General features: G+C 39.8%; 1 protein-coding gene and 1 long non-coding RNA gene across 4 annotated transcripts in view; one reads left to right on the top strand and one right to left on the bottom strand.

Annotated features, from left to right (window-relative positions):
* LOC138051817 (uncharacterized) overlaps positions 1-2,445 on the top strand; it is an 11,031-nt gene extending 8,586 nt beyond the window's left edge. For 2 of the 3 annotated variants that reach the window (XM_068898093.1, XM_068898095.1), the window contains exons 6-10: positions 1-20; positions 357-503; positions 859-1,036; positions 1,607-1,722; positions 2,306-2,445. The exon at positions 1-20 is cut by the window's left edge and continues 138 nt beyond it. The gene's annotated coding sequence lies outside the window, so the exon portion shown is untranslated. Of the gene's footprint in view, positions 21-356; positions 504-858; positions 1,037-1,606 lie in introns of all 3 variants that reach the window. The other variant, XM_068898092.1, reaches the window with a different exon arrangement.
* The window catches only part of LOC138051818 (uncharacterized), a 51,675-nt gene extending 44,483 nt beyond the window's left edge, over positions 1-7,192 (bottom strand). Inside the window, exon 1 of the long non-coding RNA XR_011132919.1 lies at positions 5,584-7,192. This is a non-coding gene — a long non-coding RNA (uncharacterized lncRNA). The remainder of the gene's footprint in view (positions 1-5,583) is intronic.
* Positions 7,193-10,000: the final 2,808 nt, after the last annotated feature.

Genomic DNA, 10,000 nt, shown 5'->3' with positions numbered 1-10,000 from the left:
GTCCATCAGTTTACCTCCTGGTATGTGTGCCAATTTCTGTCTTGACTGTACATTCTATACAGAAAATATATTCAGAAATTGTATGTATCCACACACAACATACTCTTATCAAGTACTTTTCTTTGATGTAATATTTCAGATAGTATGCACACTATGATAGTTCCTTGGTCAGTCGGTATTGCAAAGCACCCACTGCTAAATTTCAGAGTGTGCTTTCACACATAATTTGGTTTCCAAGAGATATTATGTATTAAAAAATGTCTTATGGACCAGTTACACCACCTTGCATGCTGTAACACTCAGTGTGACCCTCAAACTCACTTAGGAAAAGTTATGTACCACTTTATGTTTGATAGGGAGAACTTGTGATGCATACCAATCAGTGCCGAGACACCTTCTGTATAGAGTCCTTCCATGTTGTTGTGCTCATATATGCCCCCAAGAGGATTCATTTTGGAGATGGCACATATGAGATGAGAGTGTCTCTTGCCAAATTAGATTGGGTAAGTTTTGTCATTGTAGTGCTTTTGTACTTCCTACATGTACATTTACATTTAAGATCACTATTAATTTTATGGAAGAGTACTTGAAGCCATGCATATCACACTGCACTGGCTTGAAGCATCTGAATGTATCTTTCAAACTATACATCCAAGGCAGGAAATATGCAGAGGGATTGGCATACCTATACACACTGTACTCTTGAATTTCAGTACATGCATATGCATTAATGTACGACTGTGTGTGAAATTAATTCCTTTGATAAATTGCTCAGGTAGTATGCGTGCTATGATTGGCCAATGTAGTTGGCTGTATCGTGTAGTTCTGACTGCAAAATTCCAAAATTCTCTATTTTAGAATGAGAATGTTGGTCGAGATGTTGATTCCGTGCATTGTTATCAGCATTCGAGACATCCTGGGAGAATGGCTCCCACCAGAGTTCTGCGACCGATGACCTTTGCATTCAGAGAAGCAATATGGCATACATTGTTTGAAAGAAGCAAAATGCCTGCTGTGCCACTTACATTGTGAATTGGTTAGTAATCACATGAATCTGGGTAGTTCCCAGTCCACCTCCTTGGCTGCTCCTGCGTATATCTGTGATGTTACTGATCTGTCTTCCACTCTTTAAAAGTGGTAGACTTGTTATTTCTATGCAGATATGCATCATTTCTTTTATATTGACCTTGATAAGCCCCATGAAGGGGAGTGGTTATCAAAGTATGAAAAATATAATGTTTGATATTTTATATTTCTTTATAAACAGTTGCACTCGGGCCCCTGTTACACACATTCTCCTTTATCCTTGTTTTCGCCAGTACAGCCCCAACACATATCAATTAGAGCATGCTGAACAGAAAATAAACACCTCCTCTCAAGTTGCTATTAAAATCTTATCAAAATCTTTATTTATCCTCAGATTGTACATGCAAAGCAGATTGATGATCATTTATCTGAACATTATAATTTGCGCGCCCAGCCATGATAAACCACGTAGGACAGATCACCACACCTGGAACTCTGTTGCCCACTCTGTGAACAGTTTGTGGGATTTTTAGCCATAACATATTTATTGATTGCTATTTGCGTTCTCGTTATTTTGCAGTTGTTGTGACAGTGTTCAAAGAGGAACATATTCCTTATTGATTGTGGAGTAAAGACAAAATATTGACAAATTGAAGAGAAAAAACGGCTCCTTTAGAAGCCACCCAATCTATGAAAGTCAGTGACCTTCAATTTATTTACCTACATAAACCTCTAAGATTGTTTTTATAGTAAGGATGTGAGTTTATTAATTAAAAACCCTTTCCTCCTAGGAAATAAAATGGCAGGACATATCTCTTGTGCATACATGGGCAATGAACAAGCTAATTTGTCTTTGTTATCCTTATCATACTGTCAATCAGTTGTTCATCTATTCATAACCCCTTTGTGTCATATTCTCGCTTGGAATAAACACGTTGACAAAACGTCTGTGCAACTTGTTGATGTGGTTGATTTTTGTATAGGAAAAATGTAGCTATCGGATGAGTTCTTGAAAATATTTCAGTGTCCTAACTTCCACTGTATTTAATCTTAATTTTTCCCGTTTTACCTTGTTATTTTACTCCATAACAATAAGCTGTAAATCTTTGCTTCTTTGACTTGACTTGACTTCTTTGACTTACGAACTTGATAAGGATAAAATTTGCACATCAAACGAGATCTATCAGCCCTGTGTTGGCATTATGTGGAATGTCTAAGGCTGTTGAGGGTTGGATGTCATGCAATCTTTTTACACCTTTACTTCTCTTTTTTTCTCAAGAGATCGATGAACAGGCCGTGACATTAGAATGGTTCAAGGTTAACTGCAGACTTGAAGAGGCATATATATGCTGAGTTGCAGGTTTTTATTTTTTTTTTAAGTGATAATGTATCATAAGTGAAATAAAGTGACAAAAACATGCCGGTCATACTGTTGTATTTTCTAACCAATACACCCCCCTCCCTATCCTAAAACTATAAACACACAGTTGTTTCCAAAATTACAAGTCCGTTTCTTCATGAATAACACGATTTTCGAATACATTTGGTTGTTGTGCATAATTGCCCAGGACAAATGAAATTATACACTCATCTCTGCACATCATTTACCGTTCTTGTCGTGGAGTCGTCCGCCATATTGGATTTGATCGGCACTCGTCAAAGGTGATTGGCAAATAAGCCATTGGCTTCCCAGAGTAGCTTCCTTATATAGCGCGCCTTCGTGTTTTAACACATTGGTGAAAACACAAGTAGACTGGATATTTTTCGTGACATGTTTCTCAGAAGCAATGCAGATGTCACGCATTGTAAAAAAAAAAAAACTGAAATTCAAACTGCTCAACTTTGACCTATTTTAAAACAAAGCATGCTACCGAGCTGAAAACAGGCCGGCAGATAGATGTGTCTTTAAAATGTCTTTTTGACGAAGGTAACAATTCAAAATTCCTAATTTAGTATTTTATAACGTCACGTGAAAACCAAGAATTCTCTAATCTACGATTACTGCTAGTTGTGTCCGCAACTGTATTTGCATTTCGAAGAGATATGGTGGAGACTGAATTTACGAAGTCTACTGTGTGCTTGTGTAGAAGGGAACAACTTTGAACAAAAGGACTAATTTTACTTACAGTGAAACTACATCACGAGTGAAAGAAATGGCTGTTTTGATAGCTGTTTCGGTTTTGTCGCTGGGTTTGTTTCGGTGTTTCGATGCTACCCTTGGTTTCGTTCCGGTGTTTCGATGGTTTCGTTCCGATGGTTTCGTTTCGGTGTTTCGGGTTTTAGTACGTGCCTTCGCCATATATTGCCAACCGGACATGGGAAGTCAATCATATTTCAGGAATATTTGGGACCACCTCTTTGACCGGTCGGTCCTGTCCGACCGAAACGTGCCGTTCCATTCCCAAAAATTATTTTCCAGTCTCATTTCACGGTGATGTAACCGAAATTTCGGTCGAAATGAAATGGAACGCTTCGGTCCGGTTGGAAATTAACTTTTGATGTAAAATGTCGTTCCATTTTTCCTTGGTTAGTTCCACTGCTCTCCGACCTGATGTCAGGCATAATGGAAGCACCCTACGTTTTTTACGAGATCGTGTGAAGAAAATAGGGCTCGTTTCAGTGATTAGGCCTAAACTCTCTTTTAACATTTCATTTTACGGTTCGGTTAACTACACTTTTCAAGAGTTCGTGTGAAGAAAATAGCACTCGTTTACTGGTTAAGCCTGAGCTCTCGTTGGATTGATTAGGTCTTAGCACTCTTTTAACATTTTAGCTCCTCTCTAGCTGGTCACCTCCCTTAGCAGTTGCAGTCAGACAAGTTTAACGAAGACTTAGGAAATGTTGACCACTGGTTATTATAAAATATTAGGATAGTACGCGCACTCTCATTGGTCAATAGCTGTGTTTAGATAACAGTATGGAAACACAGCTGTGACATCACACGAATTTTGATTGGTTGTGTATTGTCAGAAGCGCGTTTTGATTGGCTCGTAGGAAAGATGAGCGTGTATCAAGGGAATCTGTTTCAGACAAGAAGCATTTTCCGTCATTTGTCGAATTATCTTTGAGGAATATTTTATAAAAGCAATAGCGGATTTTTTTCCGTGTTTCCATAGCCTGATCTAAACTCACTCTAAATATTTGGTTTTATCAACGGAGTTGGTAATGTAAATTGAAGAATCCCTGTACGGTGGTCAATTCACATTATCAACTCCGTTGATAAAACCGAATTTTTGTGTACTACTTCCCCACCGACGCGGCACCACAGTTTCTTTAGGAACTACCCCCTTCACTCTAAATATGACTAAAACCGAGTTCATGTTAATTGCATTTAGGCAGAGGCTAAGTACTGTAACAGTTTCCCCAACATTTTCAATTAATGATTTTCGAGTTACCCGAGTCGCTCCTGCTAAATCTCTTGTAGTGATCACCGATGATAATCTCGATTGGGGTAGCCATATGTAGAAGATAATAATGGAATTATCTACTGGCGTCGGTGCCATAAAGCGAGTAAGGCACCTTGTCCCCAAAGCGACCTTACAACTAATCTGGGGTGCAGGGATGGCGCAGTGGCGAGAGCACTCGCCTCCCACCAATGTGGCCCGGGTTCGATTCCCAGACTCGGCGTCAAATGTGGGTTGAGTTTGTTGACGGTTCGCTACTCTGCACCAAGAGGTTTTACTGCGGGTACTCCGGTCTTCCCCTCTCATCAAAAACCAAAAGTTGATTTAATTCGTGTTAATTTGTTAATTTCAATTTACAGTGTCCCCGATTAGTGCTCCAGCGCTAGAAGATTACACACTTAAATAAAGTTCCTTTCCTTTCCTTTCTACCAAGCTCTTCTTCACCCTCACTTCAATTATTGCAATACTGTTTGGGGAAACTGGGGGATAACCTTAAGGAACAAACTTAAAAAACTACAAAATAGAGCAGCCCGTGTTTTGACATTTTCAGACTACGATGAAGACCCTTGTTACCTGTTTCATCTCCTAGGATGGAAAAATATAGCGCGCCAGCATGAAATTGAAAGAGCTACGATGGTTTATAAGTCTAATGTCTAATGTCTAATGTCCTAGGTTTGCAATACGAGAAACGGTATATAACCTTAGAGACTCTGAGAATAAACTTTGCATCCCTTTACCACGGACAAATTATTACAAAAATAGCTTTAGCTTTAGTGGCGCCATACTGTGGAACAAAACTTCCGTGTAACGTCAGGAAAGCAGAGTCCCTTAAACAAGTACTCTAGAGCACGGCATTCCTGGAAAGCAGCTTTTTATTTAATATTTTTTGTAATGTAGATAGTTTATAATGTTTTCTTATTTGAATTGTAATTCTTTGGCTGATGAATACCCTGGGTGCCAGAGGAATTTTTTTCAAGGTCGAAGCGAACGCTTAGCGATTCTGCACGAAAAATTTTCTCAGCGCTTCGCCGTGAAATTCCCACCTCCCGAGGAAAAACCCCCGGAAAAAATAACCTCTGGCACCCTGGGTAGCTGATGAATTGACCGTGGATAAATAAAGATTATTTGTCTACCTATCTAGCTTTCAACTTACGGTTTGGTCACTTCCGCGTACAGAGCATCCTCGGAGACTCAGGGGCAGATATCGCGGAGGCAAGGGGAAGTGTGAACGGGCGAAAAGAACTGGCGAACTTCGCACCCTTCGAATACCTTGACACACAGCAGATCACGTGATCAAATTTGTCTGGACAAGTACTGGATGCAGTACGGCAACTGGATGAACAAATAATCCACGTTTTCAAAATGGCGGCCTACCGGGAATAAGGTGACACAAATTACAGAGCTGAAAAACGACTGCGCATGCGCCAGATAGTGACCACAAATTTAAGCCAATCAGCATGCGACGCGTAAACACAGCCATTTATGTGTATGGTGCGCGTCGAAAGAGAAATGAATTTTATCCAACGCCAGTTTTTAGACATATCTGCGCTGCTATCTGCCCTTTCTCTGATCTGAAGCCATTCGAAGATATCGAATTACGGTGGCCGAACGTGTTTTATTAGCTGAAAGATCTTTGGATAGCTTATTGAAACGATCGGAAAGGAAAAAGACAGCGTTCGTGAATGTTTACAGTCGCTTTTATTTAGTTTTATTCTTCTTTGTCGACAAGGCTAACTGGAAGACTAGACATTCTTTGGCTTAAAGATTTCTTGAAATGTTGCTGGATCCCGTTGAACATTTTTATCAGCCACGTTACGTCTCTGGTTCCATCTGGTTGTTTTAGTAGTTCCAAGACGGCGAGCTGTGCCTCGCGAACTAACGTCGCGTCTTTGGCAATTGGAAAGAATGCCTCTTGCTCCAGCATTTCCTGACTTGAATGCGTGTATGTTTCCCGAATTCCCGCTACAGCTGCTTTTTTAAGATTTCCATCTGAGTGGATTAATGTGGAGACGCTTTCGTTTGGTTGCTTAAATTGAATTTGCACTCGAGTTTTGTTGGTTGTTGATGACAACCACTCCTATTTCTTGGCTTATTTATCCATTGTAACTTGGCCCCAAGGTACAGGGAAGACACTTCCACCTACTACTCAAGCAATATCAGCGAAATTAAGCTGCAGTCCATTTGTTCGCCTGGTTTTGAAGTCTTCTTGGCATCTCAACGTTGCCAACGACGTGCCGCCATCTTTGTTCAAAAACCCAAGTCATGTTTTCTGCTAAACCTATTGCTACTGTTTGGAGATGTCAACGTAAACCCTGGTCCAGCTTGGAAATTTCGCTGTGGTCTTTGTAAAAAACCTGTGAAATGCAACCAACGTGGTATCAAATGCGACTCGTGCGACTCTTGGCTGCATGTCTGCTGCTTGGAAATGAATATTGATGACTACGAAACCCTTGCAATTTCTTCAGAAGGGTGCGATTATGGCTAAATCGTACAATAGTAGAATTTCTTATTATGGCTAAATCGTACAATAGTAAAATATGACTTTTGACGTACGATTCTTCAGATTCTTCAGATTCTCCGCTTGTTCAGATTCTGCGATTCTTCCGATTCTGCGATTCTTCCGATTTTACGATTTTTCCGATTCTCCTATTTTACCAATTTTCATTCTCTGATTCTACAATTTTTCCGATTCTCCTATTGTCCGATTCTAAGATTTTTCCGATTCTCCTTTTTGACCAATTTTTATTGCCCGTTTCTTATTTTTTTCCGATGCTAATATTTTACCTATTTTTATTCTCTGATTCTACTATTTTTCCAATTATCCTATTGTCCGATTCTAAGATTTTTCCGATTCTCCTATTTTACCAATTTTCATTCTCTGATTCTACGATTTTTCCGATTCTCCTATTTTACCAATTTTTATTCTCCGATTCTACATTTTTCCGATTCTCCTATTTTACCAATTTTTATTCACCGATGATACCACAAACGCGACAAACACAATGTATATTCTTCGTTCTGTAAGCGTCACGCCACATGAACACGCCAAACACAATGTTTTATATTCTTCGTCCTATAAGCGTAGCGCCACAAAGCAACAATATGAATTTTGGAGAATCTTAAGGTAGAATCGGGAGAATCGGAGAGTGAATTCTGGAGAATCTTAAGGTAGAATCGGAAGAATCGGAGAATCGGAGAATGAATTCTGCTTTCTGAAACATCTTTTTAACGTCAAGTCTTAAGGTAAAATCATCTTAAACATCTTAATGTACAATCGTAAAATCGGAAGAATCGGAGAATCGGAGAGTGATTTCTGGAGAACCTTGAGGTACAATCGTAGAATTGTAAGAATGGCAGAATCGGAAACGGATTTCTGTGACATCTTAACGTAGAATCGGAACAATCGGAGAATCGGTAAGTGCTGTCTGAAACATCTCTTTAACGTAAACTCTTAAGATAAAATCATCTTCACGGTTTTAAGGTAAAATCGTAGAATCGGAAGAATCGGAGAATCGAACAAAGATTTCTGAATATCTGAAAGTACAACTGTCGTAGAATAGGAAGAATAGGACGGTATATTCGTAAAACATCAAAAACTGTAGTGGTTAAATCGGATAATAGTACCCCTAAATCGGTGTATACTATTACGATTTAGCCATAATCGCACTGCTCTCCTAACTCAAGGCTCTGAATTCGTCAAACTCGTTCAATTTATTCTCAGTGGTCAGTACTCAATCTTCGGCCGTTCCCATAAATTGTCTGCCTTTAAATCGCACAGCGACAGACGCATCGAACCGTGGAATTTCCACATCGAAGCATGGAAAAACATCGAAAAGAAATACATTGAGAGGAATGATAATAAATTTGCAACGGACTCAAAGATCCTCAAAGGCTCTCCACGTTCCACTGAATTCCAAGCATTGCTTGAGTTACATGAACCGGATTTGGTTTTGGAACAGAATCTAAGCTCCATCCTGATGTGCCTACCTATTCTATTTTCCTACCTTCATATACAGTTTTCAGAAAGGACAGAAACGCTAATGGAGGTGGAGTCTTCCAGGCGATTAAATCCGATCTAGTATGTGTCGAAGAAGTTGACTTTAGTAATGACATCTGTGAAATCCTCTGGTCCTCTCTCAAAATCGAAAATAACAAAACTCTGTACTTATCGTCGTTTTACAGACCACCAAATTCTTCCAGTGAGATACTTGATTGCCTTGGCGATTCCATCAGCGAAGTGTTTACTAAAATCCCTCACCATCCAAATATTATTATTGGAGGAGATTTCAACCTGGGAGATGTTGATTGGCATTGTGAGATCCCAACCACTAGTAACCATAGTACTGCTTCTCAACATAATAAACTTCTGCACTTAATGGACGATTACTCGCTAACTCAGCATGTCAAAGTACCAACAAGACCAGCATCAGGAAAAACTTAGATTTGTTGTTGTCTACATATCCGAACTCTGTCTCTGGTGTGTTTACTTCTCCTGGTCTGAGCGACCATCACATTGTTAATTTTGAGGTCAACTTAAAAGCAACACGATTTCCTAAACCTTCGTATAGAGTTTACGAGTACAAAAAAGCGAATTTCGGTGGCTTGAATGAATTTATAGCGAAGTCATCTTCTGAATTCATTGCATCGGACCCAAGGGAAAACTCTGTGGAGCATAATTGGGATGCGTTCAAAAATACCGTAATTGATGGCATTTCTCAGTATGCTCCTCAAAAATCTTCAAAGCCAAAGTACAAGCTGCCATGGATTACTCCCATGATTTAAAGAGAGATGCGCAGAAAGGATCGCCTCCACAGGAAAGCTGTTCCCTCTAAAAATCAACAACACTGGAATGCTTTTAAGAGCCAACGAAATCAAGTGGCAAAGCTGATTAAAGAATCTCATAACCGTTATCTTAACGAAGTTATAGGAGACAGCTTGACTGGCAACCCCAAAAAGTTCTGGTCCTATGTTAAGTATAGTAAATCTGAAAACTTTGGAATTTCTCCACTTAAAACGGAAGATGGGGTGAGTATCACAGACAAAAATAAAGCAGAAACTCTCAACTCTTATTTCTTTTCAGTTTTTATTCAGGAGCGGTTGCCTCTACCTCAAATGAGCCCGTCACCTTTTTGCCCGATTGCAGATCTGCTGTTTTCGCCCGATGGAGTCGCTAAACAGTTAGCTAAATTGAATCCCTACAAGGCTTGTGGGCCAGATAATTTACCTGCAAGAGTGCTCAAGGAGATCTCACAATCGGCGTCTACGTGGCTCGCCTTTATCTTCCAACAGTCATTTGATCTTGGTGTTGTACCGTCGGACTGGTCGAAAGCCCTTGTTACTGCAGTCTTCAAGAGAGAAAATAAATCAGATCCGTCTAACTATCGTCCGATTTCTCTGACGTCCATCTGCTGCAAAGTCATGGAACATATTGTTCTCAGCCACATGGCTAAACACTTGTCTGGCAACAACATCTTGATTAATGAGCAGCATGGCTTTAGGCAGCAGTTCTCTTGTGAAACACAACTGATATCAGCGTTGAATGACTGGGCAAAGTCAATCAACAGCCGTAG

The sequence above is a fragment of the Montipora capricornis genome, chromosome 6 (assembly GCF_036669925.1).
Source record: "Montipora capricornis isolate CH-2021 chromosome 6, ASM3666992v2, whole genome shotgun sequence".
Classification (NCBI taxonomy): Eukaryota; Metazoa; Cnidaria; class Anthozoa; order Scleractinia; family Acroporidae; genus Montipora; species Montipora capricornis.
This window is presented reverse-complemented; position numbering and strand designations above follow the sequence as displayed.